Source organism: Triturus cristatus, chromosome 4_2 (genome assembly GCF_964204655.1).
Source record: "Triturus cristatus chromosome 4_2, aTriCri1.1, whole genome shotgun sequence".
Lineage (NCBI taxonomy): Eukaryota > Metazoa > Chordata > Amphibia > Caudata > Salamandridae > Triturus > Triturus cristatus.
In genome coordinates, this window is record NC_140586.1 from 9,246,474 (window position 1) to 9,270,378 (window position 23,905).

Below are 23,905 nucleotides of genomic sequence, written 5' to 3' on the forward strand. Positions count from 1 at the left end.
AGAGTATCTGAGTCTGTGAGTGTCTGTGAGAGTCTGTAAGAGAGTGACTGAGTATCTGTGAGTCTGAGAGTGTCTGTGAGACAGTGTCTATGAGTGAGACAGTGTCTGTCAGAGAGTGTCTGAGAGAGTGTCTGAGAGAGTGTCTGAGAGAGTGTCTGTGAGAGTGTCTGTGAGAGTGTCTGTGAGAGAGTGTCTGTGAGAGTTTGATAGTGTCTGAGTCTGTGAGAGAGTGTCTGAGAGTATCTGTGAGCGTGAGTCAGTGAGTCTGAGAGAGTGTGAGAGTCTGTGAGTCTGAGAGAGTGTGAGTGTCTGTGAGTGAGAGTCTGTGAGTGAGAGTCTGAGAGTGTCTGTGAGTGAGTCAGAGTGTCTGAGAGTGTCTGTGAGAGTGTGTCTGTGAACAAGTGTGAGTGTCTGTGAGACAGTGTCTGTGAGAGTGTGAGTGTCCGTGTCTGAGAGAGAGTCTGTGAGAGAGAGTCTGTGAGAATCTGTGAGTGTCTGTGAGAGTCTATGAGAGTGTCTGTGAGAGAGTGTCTGTGAGAGTCTGTGAGTGTCTGCGATTGTGAGTGTCTGTGATTGTCTGTGAGGGAGTCTGTAAGAGAGTCTGTGTGAGTCTGAGTGAGTGTCTGTGAATGTGAGAGCAGTCTGTGAAAGAGCAGTCTGTGAGAGAGTAGTCTGAGAGTGTCTGTGAGAGTGTGTCTGTGAGAGTGTGTCTGTGAGAGTGTGTCTGTGAGAGTGTGTGTGAGAGAGTGTCTGTGAGAGAGTGTCTGTGAGAGAGTGTCTGTGAGAGAGTGTCTGTGAGAGAGTGTCTGTGAGAGAGTGTCTGTGCGAGAGTGTCTGTGCGAGAGTGTCTGTGCGAGAGTGTCTGTGCGAGAGTGTCTGTGCGAGAGTGTGCGAGAGTGTCTGTGCGAGAGTGTCTGTGCGAGAGTGTCTGTGCGAGAGTGTCAGAGTTTGAGAGTCTGTGAGTGAGAGTCGCAGTGTCTGTGAGAGTGTGTCTGAGAGTGTCTGAGAGTGTCTGAGAGTGTCTGTAAGAGAGTGACTGTGAGAGAGTGACTGTGAGAGAGTGTCTGAGACAGTGTCTGTGAGAGTGTTTGAGAGAGAGTGAGTCTGAGAATCTGTGAGTGTCTGTGAGAGTCAATGAGAGAGTGTATGTGAGAGTCTGTGAGAGTGTCTGTGAGAGAGTGTCTGTGAGAGTGAGAGAGTATCTGTGAGTGTGTCTGAGAGTCTGTGAGAGTCTGCGAGTGTGTCTGTGAGAGTGTCTGTGAGAGAGTGCCTGTGAGTGTGTCTGGGTGTCTGTGAGAGAGTCTCTGTGAAGGTGTGAGAGTGTCTGAGAGAGTCTGTGAGACAGTGTCTATGTGTGAGAGAGTGTCTGTGAGAGTGTGAGTGTCAGAGTGTCAGAGAGAGTGTCAGTGAGAGTCTGTGAGAGTCTGTGAGAGAGTGTCAGAGTCTGTGAGAGAGTGTCTGAGAGTCTGTGAGAGAGTGTCTGTGAGTGTCTGAGAATCTATGAGAGTGGCTGTGAGTCTGTGAGATAGTGTATGTGAGATGGTATCTGTGAGTGTCTGAGTGTCGGTGAGTGAGTCTGTGAGAGAGTGTCTGTGAGAGAGTGTCTGTGAGAGAGTGTCTGTGAGAGTGTCGGTGAGAGTGTCGGTGAGAGTGTCGGTGAGAGTGTCGGTGAGAGTGTCGGTGAGAGTGTCGGTGAGAGTGTCGGTGAGAGTGTCGGTGAGAGTGTCGGTGAGAGTGTCGGTGAGAGAGTCTGTGAGAGAGTCTGTGAGTGAGTCTGTGAGTGAGTCTGTGAGAGAGTGTCTGAGTGTTTGTGAGTCTCTGTGAAGGAGTGTGTGAGTGTCTGAGAGTGAGTGTCTGAGAGTGAGTGTCTGAGAGTGAGTGTCTGAGAGTGAGTGTCTGAGAGTGAGTGTCTGAGAGTGAGTGTCTGAGAGTGAGTGTCTGAGAGAGAGTGTCTGAGAGAGAGTGTCTGAGAGAGAGTGAGTCTGAGAGAGAGTGAGTCTGAGAGAGAGTGAGTCTGAGAGAGAGTGAGTCTGAGAGAGAGTGAGTCTGAGAGAGAGTGAGTCTGAGAGAGAGTGAGTGAGAGAGAGTGAGTCTGAGAGAGAGTGAGTCTGAGAGTCTGAGTGTGAGAGTGTTTGTGAGAGAGTGTTACTGTCTGTGAGAGTGTTATTGTCCGTGAGAGTTAGTGTCTGTGAGAGTCTGTGAGAGTCTGAGTGTGAGAGAGTAGTCTGTGAGAGAGTGTCTGTGAGTGTGAAAGTGTCTGAGAGTGTGAGTGTGTCTGAGAGAGTGTGTGTGTCTGTCAGTCTGTGAGAGTGTCTGTGAGAGAGTGTCTGAGAGTGTCTGAGAGAGTGTCTGAGAGAGTGTCTGAGAGAGTGTCTGAGAGAGTGTCTGTGAATGAGTCTGTGAGAGTGTCTAAGAGAGTGAGTGTCTGTGAGAGAGTCTCTGTGAAGGAGTGTGAGAGTGTCTGTGAGTGTCTGAGAGAGAGTGTCTGAGTGTCTGTGAGTGAGTGTCTGAGAGAGAGTGTCTGTGAGTGTCAGAGAGAGTGTCTGTGAGAGTGTCTGTGAGAGTCTGTGAGAGTGTCTGCGATTGTGAGTGTCTGATTGTGAGAGTCTGTTGGAGAGAGTGTCTGTGAGAGAGTGTGAGTGTCTGTGAGAGTGTGAGAGTGTCTGAGTGTGAGAGAGTGCCTGTGAGTGTGTCAGTGTGCCTGAGTGTCTGTGAGAGAGTCTCTGAAGGAGTGAGTGTCTGTGAGAGAGTCTGAGAGTATCTGAGTCTGTGAGTGTCTGTGAGAGTCTGTGAGAGTGTCTGTGAGACAGTGTCTGTGAGAGTCTGTAAGAGAGTGACTGAGTATCTGTGAGTCTGAGAGAGTGTCTGTGAGACAGTGTCTATGAGTGAGACAATGTCTGTGAGAGAGTGTCTGAGAGAGTGTCTGAGAGAGTGTCTGAGAGAGTGTCTGAGAGTGTCTGAGAGAGTGTCTGAGTCTGTGAGAGTGTCTGTGAGTGTCTGTGAGAGTGTCTGAGAGTTTGATAGTGTCTGAGTCTGTGAGAGTGTCTTGAGTCTGTGAGAGAGTGTCTGAGAGTATCTGTGAGCGTGAGCCAGTGAGTCTGAGAGAGTGTGAGAGTCTGTGAGTCTGAGAGTGTGAGTGTCTGTGAGTGAGAGTCTGTGAGTGAGAGTCTGAGAGTGTCTGTGAATGAGTCTGAGAGTGTCTGAGAGTGTCTGTGAGAGTGTGTCTGTGAACGAGTGTGAGTGTCTGTGAGATAGTGTCTGTGAGTCTGAGAGAGTGTCTGTGAGACAGTGTCTGTGAGAGTGTGAGTGTCCGTGTCTGTGAGAGAGTCTGTGAGAGAGTCTGTGAGAGAGTCTGTGAGAATCTGTGAGTGTCTGTGAGAGTCTATGAGAGAGTGTCTGTGAGAGAGAGTCTGTGAGAGTATCTGCGATTGTGAGTATCTGTGATTGTCTGTGAGAGAGTCTGTGAGAGTGTGTGTGAGGGAGTCTGTGAGAGAGTCTGTGTGAGTCTGAGTGAGTGTCTGTGAATGTGAGAGCAGTCTGTGAAAGAGCAGTCTGTGAAAGAGCAGTCTGTGAGAGAGTAGTCTGAGAGTGTCTGTGAGAGTGTGTCTGTGAGAGTGTGTCTGTGAGAGTGTGTCTGTGAGAGTGTGTCTTGAGAGAGTGACTGAGAGAGTGACTGTGAGAATCTGTGAGTGTCTGAGAGTCTGTAAGAGAGTGTCTGTGAGAGTCTGTGAGAGTGTCTGCGATTGTGAGTGTCTGTCTAAGAGAGTGAGTGTCTGTGAGAGAGTCTCTGTGAAGGAATGTGAGAGTGTCTGTGAGTGTCTGAGAGAGAGTGTCTGAGTGTCTGTGAGTGTCTGAGAGAGAGTGTCTGTGAGAGTCTGTGAGAGTGTCTGCGATTGTGAGAGTGTCTGATTGTGAGAGTCTGTTGGAGAGAGTGTCTGTGAGAGAGTGTGAGTGTCTGTGAGAGTGTGAGAGTGTCTGAGTGTGAGAGAGTGCCTGTGAGTCTGAGTGTGAGAGAGTCTCTGAAGGAGTGAGTGTCTGTGAGAGAGTCTGTGAGAGTCTGAGAGTATCTGAGTCTGTGAGTGTCTGTGAGAGTCTGTAAGAGAGTGACTGAGTATCTGTGAGTCTGAGAGTGTCTGTGAGACAGTGTCTATGAGTGAGACAGTGTCTGTCAGAGAGTGTCTGAGAGAGTGTCTGAGAGAGTGTCTGAGAGAGTGTCTGTGAGAGTGTCTGTGAGAGTGTCTGTGAGAGAGTGTCTGTGAGAGTTTGATAGTGTCTGAGTCTGTGAGAGAGTGTCTGAGAGTATCTGTGAGCGTGAGTCAGTGAGTCTGAGAGAGTGTGAGAGTCTGTGAGTCTGAGAGAGTGTGAGTGTCTGTGAGTGAGAGTCTGTGAGTGAGAGTCTGAGAGTGTCTGTGAGTGAGTCAGAGTGTCTGAGAGTGTCTGTGAGAGTGTGTCTGTGAACAAGTGTGAGTGTCTGTGAGACAGTGTCTGTGAGAGTGTGAGTGTCCGTGTCTGAGAGAGAGTCTGTGAGAGAGAGTCTGTGAGAATCTGTGAGTGTCTGTGAGAGTCTATGAGAGTGTATGTGAGAGAGTGTCTGTGAGAGTCTGTGAGTGTCTGCGATTGTGAGTGTCTGTGATTGTCTGTGAGGGAGTCTGTAAGAGAGTCTGTGTGAGTCTGAGTGAGTGTCTGTGAATGTGAGAGCAGTCTGTGAAAGAGCAGTCTGTGAGAGAGTAGTCTGAGAGTGTCTGTGAGAGTGTGTCTGTGAGAGTGTGTCTGTGAGAGTGTGTCTGTGAGAGTGTGTGTGAGAGAGTGTCTGTGAGAGAGTGTCTGTGAGAGAGTGTCTGTGAGAGAGTGTCTGTGAGAGAGTGTCTGTGAGAGAGTGTCTGTGAGAGAGTGTCTGTGCGAGAGTGTCTGTGCGAGAGTGTCTGTGCGAGAGTGTCTGTGCGAGAGTGTCTGTGCGAGAGTGTGCGAGAGTGTCTGTGCGAGAGTGTCTGTGCGAGAGTGTCTGTGCGAGAGTGTCAGAGTTTGAGAGTCTGTGAGTGAGAGTCGCAGTGTCTGTGAGAGTGTGTCTGAGAGTGTCTGAGAGTGTCTGAGAGTGTCTGTAAGAGAGTGACTGTGAGAGAGTGACTGTGAGAGAGTGACTGTGAGAGAGTGTCTGAGACAGTGTCTGTGAGAGTGTTTGAGAGAGAGTGAGTCTGAGAATCTGTGAGTGTCTGTGAGAGTCAATGAGAGAGTGTATGTGAGAGTCTGTGAGAGTGTCTGTGAGAGAGTGTCTGTGAGAGAGTGTCTGTGAGTGTGTGAGAGTAGTCTGTGAGTGTGTGAGAGTAGTCTGTGAGTGTGTGAGAGTAGTCTGTGAGTGTGTGAGAGTAGTCTGTGAGTGTGTGAGAGTAGTCTGTGAGTGTGTGAGAGTAGTCTGTGAGAGTGTCTGATAGTGTCTGTAGGAGAGTAGGATCTGCACTTATGTTGCCCCCACTTTTTTTCCGATGTTAACACTGGTTTCTGGCTATAGTCATGCTGGGTCCCTGCTAATCAGGGCCCCAGTCTCTCTGTTCTCTCTAAACGACTTGGAGTGATTATTAGATGCACTAGTGATTTAGATACTGTGGTACCTTATGAGCCCCTAGTATATGGTACCTTGGGTACCAAGGGCATAGGTACTTCACAGGCCTACCAGGGGCTGAAGCATGTATTATGCCACCCCTGGGAAGCAGACTAAATCTGACACCTCAGGCCTGCTTCTGCAGCCTGGGTGAGGTAGTGTTAGCACTCCTCACAGAGGTATAGGTTCCTATATCTCACCATACACATAAACCTATCAGTCACCCCTATGGCAGGCCCTATCAATCCTGAGGGCAGGGTGCTTGGTTGACAATGTGAGGAGTGCCTCTGCCTGAGCAGGGCCCCTCTGCAGCTGGCAGAGTCTATTCCCTGTGGCTCTTTGTGGATGTGCTTAAATCATATATGATGCCAAGGCCACTGGTGGGCACTATCACTTTGTGGTAATGCCCTTTGGTTTGAAAAATGCACCTGCCACTTTTCAGAGGTTGGTGAATAAAGTTCTGACTGGTATGGAAACTTATTGCTCAGCTTATCTAGATGTTTTGGAGGCCCTGCAAAAAGCAGGCCTCCCTATCAAGGCCACTAAGTGCCAGATAGGGCAGAGTCAGGTTGTGTACCTGGGTCACCTTGTAGGTGGAGGTCGGGTTCAACCATTGCAGAGCAAAATCCAGACCATAATGGAATGGGTAACTCCAACAACCCAGACACAGGTGAGAGCCTTTTTAGGCCTGACTGGGTACTATAGGAGGTTTGTTAGGGATATGGATCTATAGTGACCCCCTTAAATGATCTTACATCTAAGAAAATGCCAAGGAAGGTTCAGTGGACAGCTAGCTGTCAAAAGGTATTTGATGACCTCAAGCAGGCAATGTGCACTGCCCCCATCTTGCAGAGTCCAGACTACCAAAATAAGTTCATTGTCCAAACAGATGCTTCAGAGCTGGGAGTGGGAGCTGTACTGTCTCAACTTAATGATGAAGGTCAAGACCAGCCAGTAGCTTTTATAAGCAGAAGGCTGACCCCTAGAGAGAAATGTTGGTCAGCTATAGGGAGGGAGGCCTTTGCTGTGGTGTGGGCCCTGAGGAAGCTGAGGCCATACTTGTTTGGCACTCACTTCATAGTTCAGACTGACCACAAGCCCCTCCTATGGCTTAAACAGATGAAAGGTGAAAATCCTAAACTGCTAAGGTGGTCCATTTCCCTACAGGGGATGGACTATACACTGGAACATAGACCTAGGAGCCAACATGCCAATGCAATCGGACTCTCAAGGTATTTCCACTTAGAAAATGAAGACTCAACTGATCAAGGTTAGTTTAATGTCCCTGCGTTTGGGGGGTTTGTGTAGGAGAGTAGGATCTGCAGTTATGTTGCCCCCATTTTTTTTCTGATGTATACACTGGTTTCTTGCTATAGTCAGGCTGGGTCCCTGCTAATCGGGGCCCCAGTCTCTCTGTTCTCTCTAAACGACTTGGAGTGCATATTAGATGCACTAGTGATTGGGTACTGTGGTACCTTATGAGCCCATAGTATATGGTACCTTAGGTACCAAGGGCATAGGTACTTCACAGGCCTACGAGGGGCTGAAGCATGTATTATGCCACCCCTGGGAAGCAGACTAAATCTGACACCTCAGGCCTGCTACTGCAGCCTGGGTGAGGTAGTGTTAGCACTCCTCACAGAGGTATAGGTTCCTATATCTCACCATACACACACATATAAACCTCGAATTACTTACCTTGTAAGTGGCTTGCTTGTAGACTTCCTCGAAGTACCCTAAAACTTTAAAAAATCTAACCGCGACTTGCTCCATTGTAATCAATAGGGAACCCGCGTCTGTGTTCTCACACTGCACGCGTCTCCCGTGGGTCTGTTACTTACCTGCTATCACTGCTTAGTTATAGTGGCCACCTTGCACTACTCCAATTCGACTATTATGGTAGATAGGTTTAAGACAACCTTTTAAAGAAAGCTATCCTAGTGGTAGCTGTGGAGAGCAGCCTTCAGGCTAAGTCTCGGAGGAATGTAAAGCAGCTTGTTTTACCTTATAATCTCTTCAATTACCAAATGATAGGACACCAAACAGGTATATATATCAAATATATATGTATTTATTTCTAGACACACTCTACTAATCTCTTTATGAGATTAGAAGTCAGGAACACATTCAAATATCAACGTTTCACAATAAGTTAAGCACAAATATGGCTGGGGCCTAGGGGCGTACCAGACCATATACTAAAAAAGAGGTTTAGGAAAGTCGACTTGCAAAGGGTCAAGGCCTAGGGCCTGTAAAATCGCTGGGGCTTCACTAATCCACCCAAGGCAGGTAAGTAAAAGACCCATGGGAGACGCGTGCAGTGTGAGAACACAGCCGCGGGTTCCCTATTGATTACAATGGAGCAAGTCGCGGTTCGATTTTTAAAGTTTTAGGGTACTTCAAGGAAGTCTACAAGCAAGCCACTTACAAGGTAAGTAATTTGAGGGCCAACACACACTAGGGCACCGGAGTGCAGGAGTTACCTCACCCAGGGGAGCCGGGTGCATAGGTGTCTTTTGGTGTCGGGTCGCGTCGCTGTTTTCTATGAAAGCCAAAGAAGAATTGCTGCTTGCGAAGACTGAAGAAGTGTCCGGTGGAATCCAAGGCTGGATTCAAGATGAAGAAGACCTGAAAGCAGAAAGGGACAGTGTTCACAGTCACTTGCCAGTGACCCGGTGCCAGGAAGATGGATTACCACGGAAGTCGGGGATTTCAGGTAGTCAATGGTGTTTTGACTCTACGCTCACAAGGTCCAGGAAGGATCGACGATGACCAGCAGCTGGATTCGGAGTGTCCCACGACATCTGCAGCTTACTGAGGTGTCGGCAACCTTATTGGAGCCAACAAGCCTTGGCAACAGCAAGTCTTCTGAGATGTGGAAAAAGTCAGCGGTGCAGACCAGCAAGGTCTGAGGGACTCACCCAGCGAGGGTGAGTGAGGGCAGGCCTGGAGCAACCAGGGGAGCCCTTTGGTTCGTTAAAGTCTTCAGGGGACCCACAAGCCAACGGGCAAGGGATCGCGAAGATGCCTCGTGAGGAAATGCTTTACAGGAGCCCACGGTCACTCGGGATGGGGTAGGCCTCTGATTTTCGCTGCAAAACCTGCTGGAGGCTTGGACCACACGTGGCACAAAGCACAAGTTCGTTGAACGTCGTGAAGGGGTTGCACTCGACAATAGTGCACTGTACCCAGGTATTGTGGTGCCTCGTCACTCGTGAGGTCCACTCGCCGCAGCTCTGCTGTGGACTCACAATGGCCGTTGAGAAGTCAGGAAATCCACTTCCGGGGCTGCAGGGACTTCGGACTCCGGCGGGAGCGGGAAAGTTTGCGACCGTTGATTAAAAGTTTTGGTGCCTGCCAAGCAGGGGAGTCACTCCTTGACTCCAAGGGAGATTCTTCGGTCTTCCAAAGGTAGTGGAACGTCGAAGGACCAGGATTCTTCTTGTAGAGCGTCGTCCAGGGATATCTGATTTGCAATGGCAAGGGTTCCCTAACTTATACCAAAAGGAAGGGAGGGACTAGCTCTATGACCACTCCTCTGGGAGGGTCAGGTGAGTGGGTGGTTACACCCACTTCCCTTTGTCCAGTTTCACGCCAGAGCAGGGGCAGGTAGCCCCTGAACCGGTTTGAGCTGGCATATGCACAGAGGAGTCTACTGCTCCCCCAGTGCAGGACTTCAACGCACTCTAGAAGTGCACCCACCCAGCTCCAATACACTAAATCCTGTGTGGAAGGTGGTGACACCTCCCTGTGACAGGATGCCTATTGTTGGGCCTCCTCCACTGCGAGTTTCGGTCAGCAGCAGGAGGGCAGCCCAGTGTCTGTGCTGGTGGCATCCATTTTGTGATACCAGGGCTCTTTCAAATTTCTACCGTGTTTCCACAGTGAGTACATATCGTCCCCTCTAGAAGGGTGGGATCATACTCCCACACCAGTTACTGGTGTGGGGGTATGATTCCAAGTTGTTTGACACCAAACACTACATGTTTTGATGCAGTCAATGCAAAGTTAGCATTAACCGGGAGGTTATAAGGCACTCAGAGAATATGGTTTAACCACATCCACAGTCACAGGGAATAGACCATGCCAGCTGCAGAGGGGCCCTGCTCAGGCAGAGGCACCCCCTCACATTGTAAAACAAGCACCCTACCCTCCGGATTGACAGGGCATGCCTTAGGGGTGACTGATAGGTTTATATGTGTGTTTATGGTGAGATATAGGAACCTATACCTCAGTGAGGAGTGCTAACACTACCTCACTCAGGCTGCAGTAGCAGGCCTGAAGTGTCAGATTTAGTCTGCTTCCCAGGGGTGGCATAATACATGCTCCAGCCCCTGGTAGGCCTGTGAAGTACCTATGCCCTTGGTACCTAAGGTACCATATACTAGGGGCTCATAAGGCACCACAGTAACCAATCAGTAGTCCATCTAATATGCACTCCAAGTTGTTTAGAGAGAACAGAGAGACTGGGTCCCTGATTAGCAGGGACCCAGCCTGACTATAGCCAGAAACCAGTGTTAACATCAGAAACAAAGTGGGGGCAACATAAGTGCATATCCTACTCTCCTGCACAACCCCCCCCCCCCCCAAACGCAGGGACATTAAACTAACCTTGACCAGTTGAGTCTTCATGTTCTAAGTGGAAATACCTCTAGAGTCCATCTGCATTGGCATGTTGGGTCCCAGGTCTATGTTCCACTGTATAGTCCATCCCATGTAGGGAAATGGACCACCTTAGCACTTTAGGATTTTCACCTTTCATCTGTTTAAGCCATAGGAGGGGCTTGTGGTCAGTCTGAACTATGAAGTGAGTGCCAAACAAGTATGGCCTCAGCTTCTTCAGGGCCCACACCACAGCAAGGGCCTCCCTTTCTATAGCTGACCAACGTTTCTCTCTAGGGGTCTGCCTTCTGCTTATAAAAGCTACTGGCTGATCTTGACCTTCATCATTCAGTTGAGACTACAGCTCCCACACCCAGCTCAGAAGCATCTGTTTGGACAATTAACTTTATTGTGTAGTCTGGACTCTGTAAGATGGGGGCAGTGCACATGGCCTGCTTCAGGTCATCAAATGCCTTTTGACAGCTAGCTGTCCACTGAACCTTTTTTGGCATTTTCTTAGAGGTAAGTTCATTTAAGGGGGTCACTATAGATCTATATCACTTAACAAACCTCCTATAGTACCCAGTCAGGCATAAAAAGGCTCTCACCTGTGTCTGGGTGGTTGGAGAAACCCATTCAATTATGGTCTAGATTTTGCTCTGCAATGGTTGAACCTGGCCTCCACCTACAAGGTGGCCCAGGTACACAACCTGACTCTGCCCTAACTGTCACTTAGTGGCCTTGATAGTGAGGCCTGCTTTTTGCAGTGCCTCCAAAACATTTCTGAGGTGGACCAGGTGATCCTGCCAGGTGGAACTAAAGCCAGCAATATCATCTAGATAAGCTGAGCAATACGTTTTCATACCAGTCAGAACTTCATTCACCAACCTCTGAAAACTGGCAGGTGCATTTTTCAAGCCAAAGGGCATCACCACAAAGTGGTAGTGCCCACCAGGGGTTGAAAATGCTGTTATGGCCTTGGCATCACCAGCTAACTTGATTTGCCAGTAGCCAGCTGTTGGGTCAAATGTACTCAGATATTTGTCTGAGGCCAAAGTATGAATTAGCTCATCTACCCTGGGAATTGGATAGGTGTCAGTCCTGGTGACTGCATTGAGGCCTCTGTAGTCTACACAAAACCTCATTTCTTTCTTACCACCCTGGGTATGAGGTTTAGGCACAAGGCATACTGGACTAGCCCAAGGGCTATCTGAAGGCTCAATTACTCCTAGTTCCAACATTTTCTGGACTTCAGTCCTGATACAGTCCCTGACATGGTCAGGTTGCCTGTAGATTTTACACTTGACAGGCAGACGGTCTCCAGTGTCCACCTCATGGGTGCACCAGGAAGTCTGACTAGGGGTCAGGCTAAACATATGTCTAAACTGTTGCAGCACTTCTGTGACAGCCGGTCAGGGAGAGGGTCACTCTCCTCCTGGTCCTCATCAGTTGCCATGAGCAAGCCCATGTCAGCCCTGTCAGCATATGGTTTCAATCTGTTGACATGGAGCACCCTAAGGGGGCTCCTGGGAGTTCCAAGATCCACCAGATAGGTGACTTCTCCCTTTTTCTCAACAATGGTATGGGGGCCACTCCACTTGTCTTAGAGAGCTGCTGGGGCCACAGGCTCCAGCACCCACACTTTCTGTCCTGGCTGGTATACAGTCAGCACAGCATTTTGGTCATTCGAAGCTTTTTGCAATTCTTGGCTTGCCTCCAGGTTTTTGGTTGCCTTCTTCATATATTCGGCCATCCTGGAGCGGAGACCAAGTACATAGTCCATCACATCCTGTTTGGGAGGTTTGAGAGGTAACTTCCAGCCCTCCTTCACCAAACATAATGGGCCTCTGACAGGGTACCCAAACAGAAGTTCAAAAGGGCTGTAGCCAACCCCCTTCTGTGGGACCTCCCTGTATGCAAACAGAAGGCAGGGAAGTAAAAGGTCCCATTTTCGCCTAAGCTTTTCTGGGAGGCCTTTAATCATTCCCTTTAGGGTTTTGTTGAACCTTTCAACTAACCCATTGCATTGTGGGTGATGGGGAGTAGTGAATTTGTAATTGACACCACACTCCTTCCACGTTGCTTTCAGATACCCTGACATGAAGTTGGTACCTCTGTCAGATATAACCTCCTTAGGGAAACCCACTCTGGAGAAAACTCCAATGAGGGCTCTTGCCACCACAGGGGCTGTGGTGGTCCTGAAGGGAATTGCTTCTGGGATCCACTACCACCAGGATAAACCTGTGCCCAGATGCTGTTGGAGGGTCAAGGGGACCAACAATGTCAATCCTTACCCTTTCAAAGGGTACCCCCACCACAGGTAGTGGTATCAGGGGGGCCTTTGTTGTGCCACCTGACTTGCCACTGGCTTGGCGAATGACATAGGAGTGACAAAACTCCTTGGTGTCCTCTGACATGTGTGACCAATGGAAATGTGGAACAAGCCTGTCCCAGGTCTTGTTTTCGCCCAAATGTCCTGCCAATGGGATATCATGTGCTAGAGTCACGAGGAACCCCCTAAACGTCTGAGGTATTATCAACCTCCTGGTGGCTCCAAGGGTAGGATCTCTAGCCTCAGAATATAGGAGTCCCTCATCCCACTAAACTTTATGGGACCCACTAGCACTCCCAGCAGCCTCAGCAGCAGCTTGCTGTCTGAGGGGTTCAAGAGTGGGGCATCACTGTTGCTCCTTACTCAGATCTTCCATGGAAGGTCCCCCTGCCCCCAAGAACTCAACCTGAGGGCCTGGGGCAGTTCCTTCTTCAGGATCTGCTTCTCCTCCCTCTGGAGGGGAATCTGAGATCTGAGTCAGAGGGGAAGGCACTGCCTTAACCCTACTGCTCCTCCTCTTGGGTAGAATCTGGTCTATAGTTTCAGGATTCAGAGCTGGTTCAGCTTTATGCATTTTGGCCTGTGACCTGGTCACAGCAAATACCTCTGCAGGTATGCCCAACATCTCAGCATGAGTCCATAACTCTTCTTCAGACCTGGCTGAAGTCTCTAGATCACAGCCCAATAGACATTCGACAGGGAGGTCTGCACTGACTACTACCTTCTTGAGGCCAGTTACCCCTCCCCAGGAGAAATTCACAACTGCCAGACTATGGTTGGTCCTGGCATTGCTTGCATTGGTAACCTGGTACATTTCACCCAGGATGATCGGCTCAGGGTCCATCAGATCCTCTGCCACCATGGTGACACTGGCACCTGTGTCCCTGAATGCCAAAGCCTGTTTGCAATTTATTACAGGCTGCTGTTTGTATTTGCCCAGGTTACTGGGGCTCACTAGGAAGGACATAGCAATGTCTCCCTCACAAACCAGCAATGCCTGAGTGGGTACTCTGACTAGGCCAGAGTCCACTTCAGAAACCAGGGTCAACCCTACTACACCCTTATTCTGATTACCACCTCCACCAGTAGCTGTACTAAGGGGGACAGTTGCCTTAGGGGCAGGAGTGGTGGTGGTTTGGTCTTTGGACTTGGTACAATCAGAAGTCCAGTGCCCTTTCTGTTTACAGAATTTGCACCAGGGCTTCTTTTGGCCTTTTCCATTTGTAGATTGTGAATCCCCACCAGATGCAGATTTTTGGGGCCCTTGTGAAGACTTCTGGTATTTTGCCTTATCCCCACCTTTCTCAGAGCCTTTAGGATCTTGCTTCTTGGTGTCACCCCCTTGGTTCTGGGTTTTCTGCCTCACCCTGGTTCTGACCCATTTGTCCGCCTTCTTTCCCAATTCTTGGGAAGAGGTCAGATCAGAGTCCACCAGGTACTGATGCAACAACTGGTTTTGGCAATTATTAAGGATCTGTTCTCTCATTATAAGATTATACAATCCCTTAAAATCAGTAACTCTACTACCAACCAGCCAACCCTTCAGAGCCTTGGTTACACATTCAACAAAGTCAGTCCAGTCCTGAGTCTGTGCTTTCTGGGTATCTCTGAACATCAACCTGTACTGTTCAGTGGTTAAGCCAAACCCATCTATCAGTGCACTCTTCAGGACTTCATAATCATCAGCATCCTCTTCTCTAACAGTGAGTAGCTTGTCTCTTCCTTTATCAGAAAAGGAGAGCCACAAGATTGCTGCCCACTGTTTCTGGGGGACCTGTTGTACTTTACAGGCCCTCTCCATTGCAGTTATCCACTTGTGGATATCATCCCCACTCTGGTAGGGAGGAACAACCTTGGACAGGTTCCTATGGTCTGGAATGTAATCTCTGCCTCTAGGGGCACTGTTGCTGCCACCAGGGGGTTCTAACCCCTGTTTTCTAGAAGCTCTCTGGAGCTCAAAGGCTTATCTATCTAAGGCCAACTGCTTGGTTCTGAGGGCAAGCCTTGCTTCCTCATACTGGAACATCTTGTACCTTCTTTCAGAGGAGGTCTCTCTTCTATTAGAGTATGAGTTCCTCTGGTGGACAGACTCTCTGTCAGAGTGATATGAGTGGTTAGATTCCCTTGAAGGGGACCTAGGTCTCTCCTCCACTCTGACAGTTCTCTTAGGGAGAATTCCTCTGTCCTGTTCAGACCCTTGTGGGTCTGGCCCTTCAATCACAGACTCCACGTCATCTTGATTTTCATCATCTGACCCAGAGACTATGGTTGACCCACCCCCTGATCCAAATCCACTAGCTCCTAGAGCTAGTCTTAAGATCATCTGCTGTTAGCAAATTTATCAGGTGTTGCGTGCAGGGACTCTGTCCTAACCCCAGGTGTCTTGCAACACACATGGCCTTCAGGTCAAAGAAGGTCATGTCCTTATACCGAGGTTGGGTGGACCTACTGGCTCAATCACTTGAGGACATTCTAGTGTTGTGCAGTGTTGTACTACCTACACTAGTTTGTGGCCTACTGATCCTAGCTTGAGCTGTAGCAAGGGTGTGCTATCCCTTCACAAACAGCTCTAAGTTCAGTAGAACTTTTTGATACAAAGCTTGACTTTATATGTATCTTGAGTACTTTAAGTGGTTTTCAGTTAGTAATTCAAATTGAGATTTTCTGGTAAAACAATATCGAGCTGGAATCCCACACGCTGCCCACCAATGTGAGAAGTTGGCCTGGCATATGCTGGTCACTAGTTATAGTGGCCACCTTGCACCAGTACAATTCGACTCTTATGGTAGATAGGTTTAAGACAACCTTTTAAAGAAAGCTATCCTAGTGGTAGCTGTGGAGAGCAGCCTTCAGGCTAAGTCTCAGAGGAATGTAAAGCAGCTTGTTTTACCTTATAATCTCTTGATTTACTAAATGAAAGGACACCACACAGGTATATATATCAAATATATATGTATTTATTTCTAGACACACTCTACTAATCTCTTTATGAGATTAGAAGTCAGGAACATATGCAAAAATCAACGTTTCACAACAAATTAAGCACTTATATGGATGGGGCCCTAGGGGCGTACCAGACCATATACTAAAAAAGAGGTATAAGAAGAACGACTTGAGAAGGGACAAGGCCTAGGGCCTTCAGAAGCGCTGGGGCCTCACTAATCCACCCAAGGTAGGTAAATTAAGGACCCACAGGAGACGCATGCAGTGTGAGAACACAGCCGCGGATCCCAATAGACTTCAATGTAGCAAGTTGCGGTTGGAATTTTAAAGTTCTAGAGTACTTTGGGAGGGTCTACAAGCAAGTCACTTACAAGGTAAGTAGATCGAGAGCCAACACACACAGGAGCACCGTAGTGCAGGAGTTACCTCACCCAGGGAAGCCGGGTGCATAGGTGTCTTTTGGAGTCGGGTCGCGGCGTCGTTTTCAATAGGAGCCAAAGAAGACTTGCTGCTTGTGAAGACTGGAGAAGTGTCCGGTGGAATCCAAGGCTGGATTCAGAAGGAAGAAGTCCTGAAAGCAGAGGAGACGGCGTTCAAAGTCTCTTGACAGTGACCCGGGGCAAGGAAGATGGATGCCCACCGTCATCGGGTGATTTCAGGTGATCACGGGTGTCTTGACTCTTCAGCCACGAGGTCCAGGAGGCGTCGACGATGACCAGGAGCTGGATTCGGCGTGTCCCACGAAGTCTGCAGCTTACTGCGGTGTCGGTGACCAGATTGGAGCCAACAAGCCTTGTTAACAGCAAGTCTCGTGGAGAATGGGAAAAGTCAGCGGTGCAGACCAGCAAGGTCTGAGGGACTCACCCAGCGAGGGTAAGTCAGGGCAGGCCTGGAGCAACCAGGGGAGCCCTTTGGTTCTGTGGAAAAGTCTTCTGGGGACCCACGAGCCGGCTGGCAAGGGATCGCGAAGACGCCTCGGGAGGATTCCTTCAACAGGGGCCCACGAGCACTCGGGATGGGGTAGGCCTTTGATCTTCGGTGGAAATCCAGCTGGAGGCTTGGACCACACGTGGTCCAATACACAAGTTCGTAGAACGTCGTGAAGGGGCTGCACTCGAAAATAGTGCACTTTACCCAGGGATTGCGGTTCCTCGTCACTCGTGGGGTCCACTTGCCTCAGCGTCGCTGGGGACTCACGATGGCCTTGGAGAAGTCAGGAAATCCTCTTCCTGGGCTGCAGGGACTTCGGACTCCAGCGGGAGCGGGAAAGTTTGCGACCGTTGATGCAAAGTTTTTAGTGCCTGCCAAGCAGGGGAGTCACTCCTTGACTCCAAGGGAGATTCTTCAGTCTTCCAGAGGTAGTGGAATGTAGAAGGTCCAGGATTCTTCTTCAGAGCGTCATCCAGGGATATCTAACTTGCAATGGCAAGGGTCCCCTAACTTGTACTACAAGGAAGGGAGGGACTAGCTCTATGACCCCTCCTATGGGAGGGTCAGGGGAGTGGCTGGCTACACCCACTTCTCTTTGTCCAGTTTTGCGCCAGAGCAGGGGCAGGTAGCCCCTGAACCGGTTTGAGCTGGCATATGCACAGAGGAGCCTACTGCTCCCCCAGTACAGGACTTCAAAGCACTCTAGGAGTGCACCCACCCAGCCCCAATACACTAAATCCTGTCTGGGAGGTGGTTACACCTTCCTGTGACAGGATGCGGATGCGGTTAAACCCTGAAAGAACTCTGGCTTCACAAAATGGATGCCACCAGCACAGACACTGGGCTGCCCTCCTGCTGCTGACTGAAACTCGCAGTGGAGGAGGCCCAACAATAGGCATCCTGTCACAGGGAGGTGTAACCACATTCCAGACAGTGCTTTGAAGTCCTGCACTGGAGGAGCAGTAGGCTCCTCTGTGCATATGCCATCTCAAACCAGTTCAGGGGCTACCTGCCCCTGCTCTGGCGCGAAACTGGACATAAGGAAGTGGGTGTAACCACCCACTCCCCTGACCCTCCCAGAGGAGGGGTCCTAGAGCTAGTCCCTCCCTTTCCTTTAGTATAAGATAGGGAAACCTTGCCATTGCAAACTAGATATCCCTGGACGACGCTCTACAAGAAGAATCCTGGACCTTCGACGTTCCACTACCTTTGGAAGACTGAAGAATCTCCCTTGGAGTCAAGGAGTGACTCCCCTGCTTGGCAGGCACCAAAACAATCAACGGTCGCAAACTTTCCCGCTCCCGCCGGAGTCCAAAGTCCCTGCAGCCCCGGAAGTGGATTTCCTGACTTCTCGACGGCCATTGTGAGTCTCCAGCAAACCTGAAGCGAGTGGGCCTCACGAGTGACGAGGAACAGCAATACCCGGGTACCGTGCACTATTGTCGAGTGCAACCCCTACAAGATGTTCTATGAACTTGTGCTTTGGACCACGTGTGGTCCAAGCCTCCAGCAGGATTTCCGCCGAAAATCAGAGGCCTACCTCGTCCCGAGTGACCGTGGGCTCCTGTGAAGTGAATCCTCACGAGGCGTCTTCGCGATCCCTTGCCGGTTGGCTTGTGGGTCCCCTGAAGACTTTATCATCGAACCAAAGGGCTCCCCTGATTGCTCCAGGCCTGCCCTGACTTACCTTCTCTGGGTGAGTCCCTCAGACCTTGCTGGTCTGCACCGCTGACTTTCTTCACATTCCACGAGACTTGCTGTTGCCAAGGCTTGTTGGCTCCAATCCGGTTGCCGACACCTCAGTAAGCTACAGACTTCGTGGGACACTCCGAATCCAACTCCTGGTCGTCGTCGATGCCTCCTGGACCTTGTGGCTAAAGAGTCAATACACCCGTGAATCACCTGAAATCACCCGACTACCTTGGGCATCCATCTTCCTGGCCCCGGGTCACTGGCAAGTGACTGAACACTGTCCCTTCTGCTTTCAGGTCTTCCTTCTTCTGAATCCAGCCTTGGATTCCACCGGACACTTCTCCAGTCTTCACAAGCAGCAAATCTTCTTCGGCTTCCATTGAAAACGACGCCGCGACCCGACACCAAAATACACCTATGCACCCGGCTTCCCTGGGTGAGGTAACTCGTGCACTCCGGTGCTCCTGTGGGTGTTGGCCCTCGAAGTACTTACCTTGTAAGTGGCTTGCTTGTAGACTCTTCCGAAGTACCATAAAACTTTAAAAATCCAACTGCGACTTGCTCCATTGAAATCAATAGGGAACCCGCGGCTGTGTTCTCACACTGCACGCGCCTCCCGTGGGTCCTTTACATACCTGCCTTGGGTGGACTAGTGAGGCCCCAGCGATTCTAAAGGCCCTAGGCCTTTTCCCCTTGCAAGTCGATATTCCTAAACCTCTTTTTTAGTATATGGTCTGGTACTCCCCTAGGGCCCCAGCCATATTTGTGCTTAATTGATTGTGAAACGTTGATTTATGCATATGTTCCTGACTTTTAATCTCATAAAGAGATTAATAGAGTGTGTCTAGAAATGAATACATATATATTTGATATATATACCTGTGCTGCTTGACATTCCTCTGAGACTTAGCCTGTAGGCTGCTCTCCACAGCTACCACTAGGATAGCTTTCTTTAACAGGTTGTCTTAAACCTATCTACCATAAGAGTCGAATTGTACTGGTGCAAGGTGTCCACTTTAACTAGTGAACAGCATATACCAGGCCAACTTCTCACAGTCTGTGAGAGTCTGTCTGTGAGAGTCTGTCTGTGAGAGTGTGTATGTGAGTTTGAGTTTGTGAGAGAGTATCTGTGAGAGTCTGAGGGAGTGTCTGTGAGAGTGTCTGAGAGAGTGTATGTGAGAGTCAGAGTGTCTGTGAGAGTCAGAGAGTGTCTGTGAGAGTCAGAGAGTGTCTGTGAGAGTCAGAGAGTGTCTGTGAGAGTCAGAGAGTGTCTGTGAGAGTCAGAGAGTGTCTGTGAGAGTCAGAGAGTGTCTGTGAGAGTCTGAGAGAGTCTGTGAGTGTCTGAGAGAGTCTGTGAGTGTCTGTGAGTCTGAGAGTCTCTGAGTATGTGAGTATGTGAGAGTGTAAGTCTGAGAGAGTGTCTGTGAGTGAGTGTGAAAGAGTATGTGAGAGAATGTCTGAGAGTATCGGAGTGTGAGTCTGTGAGAGTGTCTGTTTGAGAGTGTCTGTGTGAGAGTGTTGGTGTGAGTGTCTGTGAGAGAGTGTGAGTGAGTCTGTGAGAGTCTGTCTATTGGAGTCTGTGAGTGTGTCTGTGAGAGTCTGTGAGTGGCTGTGAGTCTGAGAGTGAGTCTGTGAATGCGTCTGTGTGAGTGCCTGTGAGTGTGATTGTGAGAGTGTGTGAGTGTCTGTGAGAGTGTGTGAGTGTCTGTGAGAGTGTGTGAGTGTCTGTGAGAGTGTCTGTGAGAGAGTGTGAGTCTGAGAGTGCGAGAGTCTTTTAGAGTCTGAGAGAGTGTCTGTGAGTCTGAGAGAGTGTTTGTGAGTCTGAGAGAGTGTCTGTGATAGTGTCTTTGAGAGTCTGTGAGTGTCTGTAAGAAAGTCTGTAAGAAAGTCTGTGAGAGAGAGTCTGTTTGAGTGTCTGAGAGAGTATGTGTGTCTGTGAGAGTCTGTGATACAGTGTCTGAGTCTGTGAGAGCATGTATGTAAGAGTGAGTGAGTCTGTGAAAGTGTCTGTGAGAGGGTCTGTGAGAGTGTCTGTGAGAGCGTGTCTGTGAGAGCGTGTATGTGAGAGCGTGTATGTGAGAGCGTGTATGTGAGAGCGTGTAGGCAGGAGCGTGTAGGCGAGAGCGTGTAGGCGAGAGCGTGTAGGCGAGAGCGTGTAGGCGAGAGCGTGTAGGCGAGAGCGTGTAGGCGAGAGCGTGTCTGCGAGAGCGTGTCTGCGAGAGCGTGTCTGTGAGAGCGTGTCTGTGAGAGCGTGTCTGTGAGAGCGTGTCTGTGAGAGCGTGTCTGTGAGAGCGTGTCTGTGAGAGCGTGTCTGTGAGAGCGTGTCTGTGAGAGCGTGTCTGTGAGAGCGTGTCTGTGAGAGTCTGTGAGAGTCTGTGAGAGTCTGTGAGAGTCTGTGAGAGTCTGTGAGAGTCTGTGAGAGTCTGTGAGAGTCTGTGAGTGTCTGTGAGTGTCTGTGAGTGTCTGAGTGTCTGTGAGTGTCTGTGAGTGTCTGAGAGACTGAGTGTAAGAGTGTGTGAGTGTCTGAGTGTAAGTGTCTGTGAGAGTGTCTGTGAGTGTAAGAGTGTCTGTGAGTGTAAGAGTGTCTGTGAGTGTAAGAGTGTCTGTGAGTGTAAGAGTGTCTGTGAGTGTAAGAGTGTCTGTGAGTGTAAGAGTGTCTGTGAGTGTAAGAGTGTCTGTGACAGTCTGAGAGAGTGTGAGTCTGTGAGAGAGTGTCTGTGAGAGAGTGTCTGAGAGATTGTCTGTGTCTGTGAGTGAGTCTGTGAGAGAGTGTCTGAGAGAGTGTCTGGGAGTGTCTGGGAGAGTCTGAGAGTGGGGCTGTGAGTCTGAGAGCGTGTCTGTGAGAGAGTGTGTGTGTCTGAGAGAGTCTGTGATAGTGTCTGTGAGAGTGTCTGTGAAAGTGAGTGAGTCTGTGAGAGAGTTTGTGAGAGCGTGTCTGTGAGAGAGTGTCTGTGAGAGTGTCTGTGAGTGTCAGAGCATGTATGTGAGTGTCTGAGAGAGTGAGTGTCTGAGAGAGTGAGTGTCTGAGAGAGTGAGTGTCTGAGAGAGTGAGTGTCTGAGAGAGTGAGTGTCTGAGAGAGTGAGTGTCTGAGAGAGTGAGTGTCTGCGAGAGTGAGTGTCTGCGAGTGTGAGAGTGTCTGTGAGTGTGAGAGTCTGAGTGTGAGTGTGAGAGTGAGAGTCTGTGAGAGTGAGAGTCTGTGAGAGTGAGAGTCTGTGAGAGTGAGAGTCTGTGAGAGTGAGAGTCTGTGAGAGTGTGAGTCTGTGAGTGTGAGTCTGTGTGAGTCTGTGTGAGTGTCTGTGTGAGTGTCTGTGTGAGTGTCTGTGTGAGTGTCTGTGTGAGTGTCTGTGTGAGTGTCTGTGTGAGTGTCTGTGAGTGTCTGTGTGAGTGTCTGTGAGTGTCTGTGAGTGTCTGTGAGTGTCTGTGAGAGTGTCTGTGAGAGTGTAAGAGTATCTGTGAGTCTGAGAGTGTGAGAGTTTGTGAGAGTGTCTGAGAGAGAGTGTCTGTGAGTGTCTATGAGAGTCTGTGAGAGCGTGTCTGTGAGAGTGTCTTTGAGTGTCTTGAGAGAGTGAGTGTCTGCGAGAGAGTCTGTGAGAGGGTATCTGAGAGTTTGTGAGAGTCTGAGAGTGTCTGAGAATCTGTGAGTGAGTGTCTGTGAGAGAGTATGAGAGTATCTGTGAGTCTGAGAGAGTGTGAGAGTATGAGAGTGTCTGTGAAAGTGAGTGTGAGAGTGTCTGTGTGCCTTTGAGTCTGTGAGAGTCTGTCTGTGAGAGTCTGTCTGTGAGGGAGTGTCTGTGAGGGAGTGTCTGTGAGGGAGTGTCTGTGAGGGAGTGTCTGTGAGGGAGAGTCTGTGAGGGAGAGTCTGTGAGGGAGAGTCTGTGAGGGAGAGTCTGTGAGGGAGAGTCTGTGAGGGAGAGTCTGTGAGGGAGAGTCTGTGAGGGAGAGTCTGTGAGGGAGAGTCTGTGAGAGAGTGGGGTAGAGGGGTAGAGGGGTAGAAAAGAGGTAGGGATATATAGGCAAATGAAAAGGAAGCTATCGACTTCAGGAATGTGAAAGAAAGCTCTCGTACCTTGAAAGCTGATGACCCATGACGAGAGAGAAAAGCCATATGGCGCCTCTGCACGTAAGCGCGCGCTCGCGTGTGTAACCGCAAGCTCTAGGCCACAGTGGTAGCATTTTCTGAAGCCCTTACTAAAAGTCTCGCCAGGGCAGCGCTGGCTCAGGCGAGACCTAAAAATAAAATGATTATGTAGTTGTAGAGTACAGATTTCCCACCTGCAGACAATAGTAAATAAAAATAATGTGAGTCTGCAACACAAGTATGTTTGTCTAGGGTGCAAGCAGATTGAGCTGGTATGCCAGCTACAATAAGGTTAATTTAGCTAAACAAGAGAGAGAAGACTGGTCTACTCCATAGTGCCTAGTAGTAATGCCTGAAACTCCCACAAATGTTAGAGGCCGAGGAAGTGGGAGGATTCCACAAATGTTATGTACTGTGCTTGCTAGTGCTACTGTCCCACTATTTGTAGAATTCATTTTGTGCTACTGTTTTGCTAAGAGTATTGGTTACAATAGTCTTGTTTCTTTCTTGATCTAGCTACTTCTTCCCAACCAAAAAAAGAAAAACCAGACAGGAAGGAGTTGGCAGCCATGGCCCTGAGCCGGAAGCTGGAGGCCATCTGCGAGGAATATTGGCGGCTGGTGGTTCTGGCGGAGGAGGTGGCAGCAGCTGCAGCCTCCTCCAATGGCCTGGACCCTAGCCATGCCCCCCCCCCCCCCCCCCCACGTGGTACGGCGCTGCGATCTGGCAGAAACCCGCCGTACTTCATTCAACCCTGCTGTGCCCCCCACCCCTGCCGTGGCTGCAATTGTAAATCTTACAAGCACCGCACCTAGAGGAGCGGATAAAGGTCCTGGAGGGTAACAAGCGACGAGCCCACTGCTAGAAAACTGTCGTATTGCCCCTTTTTTATTCGTTTTTTTGGTGGGTGGAAATTGGGCGATGGTGTTGGGGAAAAGTTGGGGTTTATATTTATTATTTATTATGGACAATTGACCGGACATTAGTTGGATTCTTTCTTTATCTTTGGACATTGGTTGGGGTTAAGGAGTGGGGTGTCAGGTGTTGTGGGATTTTTACATTAGTTTATTTTGTAAGGGGAATAAATTATATTTAAACTTAAACTTTACATACAATGTAAATGTTTTGTAGGGGGTTACTCTTTTACTTAACATGGCTTCCTTTTCGGGTGCAGGGCTGCAGACAGATTTTGATGTAAATAATATGCCAATAGTGTAACACACGAACAGATAGATGCGGTACCCTCACTTGTGAGTGACTTGTCCTACTAGTACTGTCAGTCTCTCCTCCTAGTCGATGCAGTCTGCAACTGGACTCGAAAGGGTGTGGGTGTGTGAATTAATGAATTAATGTCCATATTACTAATTATGTCTCCCTCAAACTACTTCTCTTTCCTGCGATTGATGTTTATTTAAACTTAGGCAAAGCGATGGCTGCATGGTGATGATGGTTTGGTTTCCCAAAATGCCATGGAGGTGGCGGTGGTAGTAGTAGTAGACACAGGCAGTAGCATTTGCAAAAAAAGAAAATGAGACAGCGAAGGAGTAGTAGAACAAAGTACAGTACACAAAAAGATTGCCAAACAAGAAACCATAATGATTAGCAATGCTAAAGTAAATTAAAACATAATGGTGGCGGGGATAGCCTTGTACAAGTTACAAACTGTAGTTGACTCGACCTATGAAGTGGATAAGCGTAACCTTTAGTGCTGTAAGGATGATGAAACTATGC

At 49.3% G+C, this 23,905-nt stretch overlaps 1 protein-coding gene across 5 annotated transcripts in view; it reads left to right on the forward strand.

Moving 5' to 3' along the window:
- The window catches only part of STX18 (syntaxin 18), a 485,190-nt gene that overhangs the window by 414,985 nt on the left and 46,300 nt on the right, over positions 1–23,905 (forward strand). The window contains exon 13 of one of the 5 annotated variants that reach the window (XM_085600233.1): positions 22,691–22,793. The exons of the other annotated variants lie outside the window; for them this stretch is intronic. The gene's annotated coding sequence lies outside the window, so the exon portion shown is untranslated. Of the gene's footprint in view, positions 1–22,690; positions 22,794–23,905 lie in introns of those variants that run through there. 5 annotated transcript variants of the gene reach the window in all.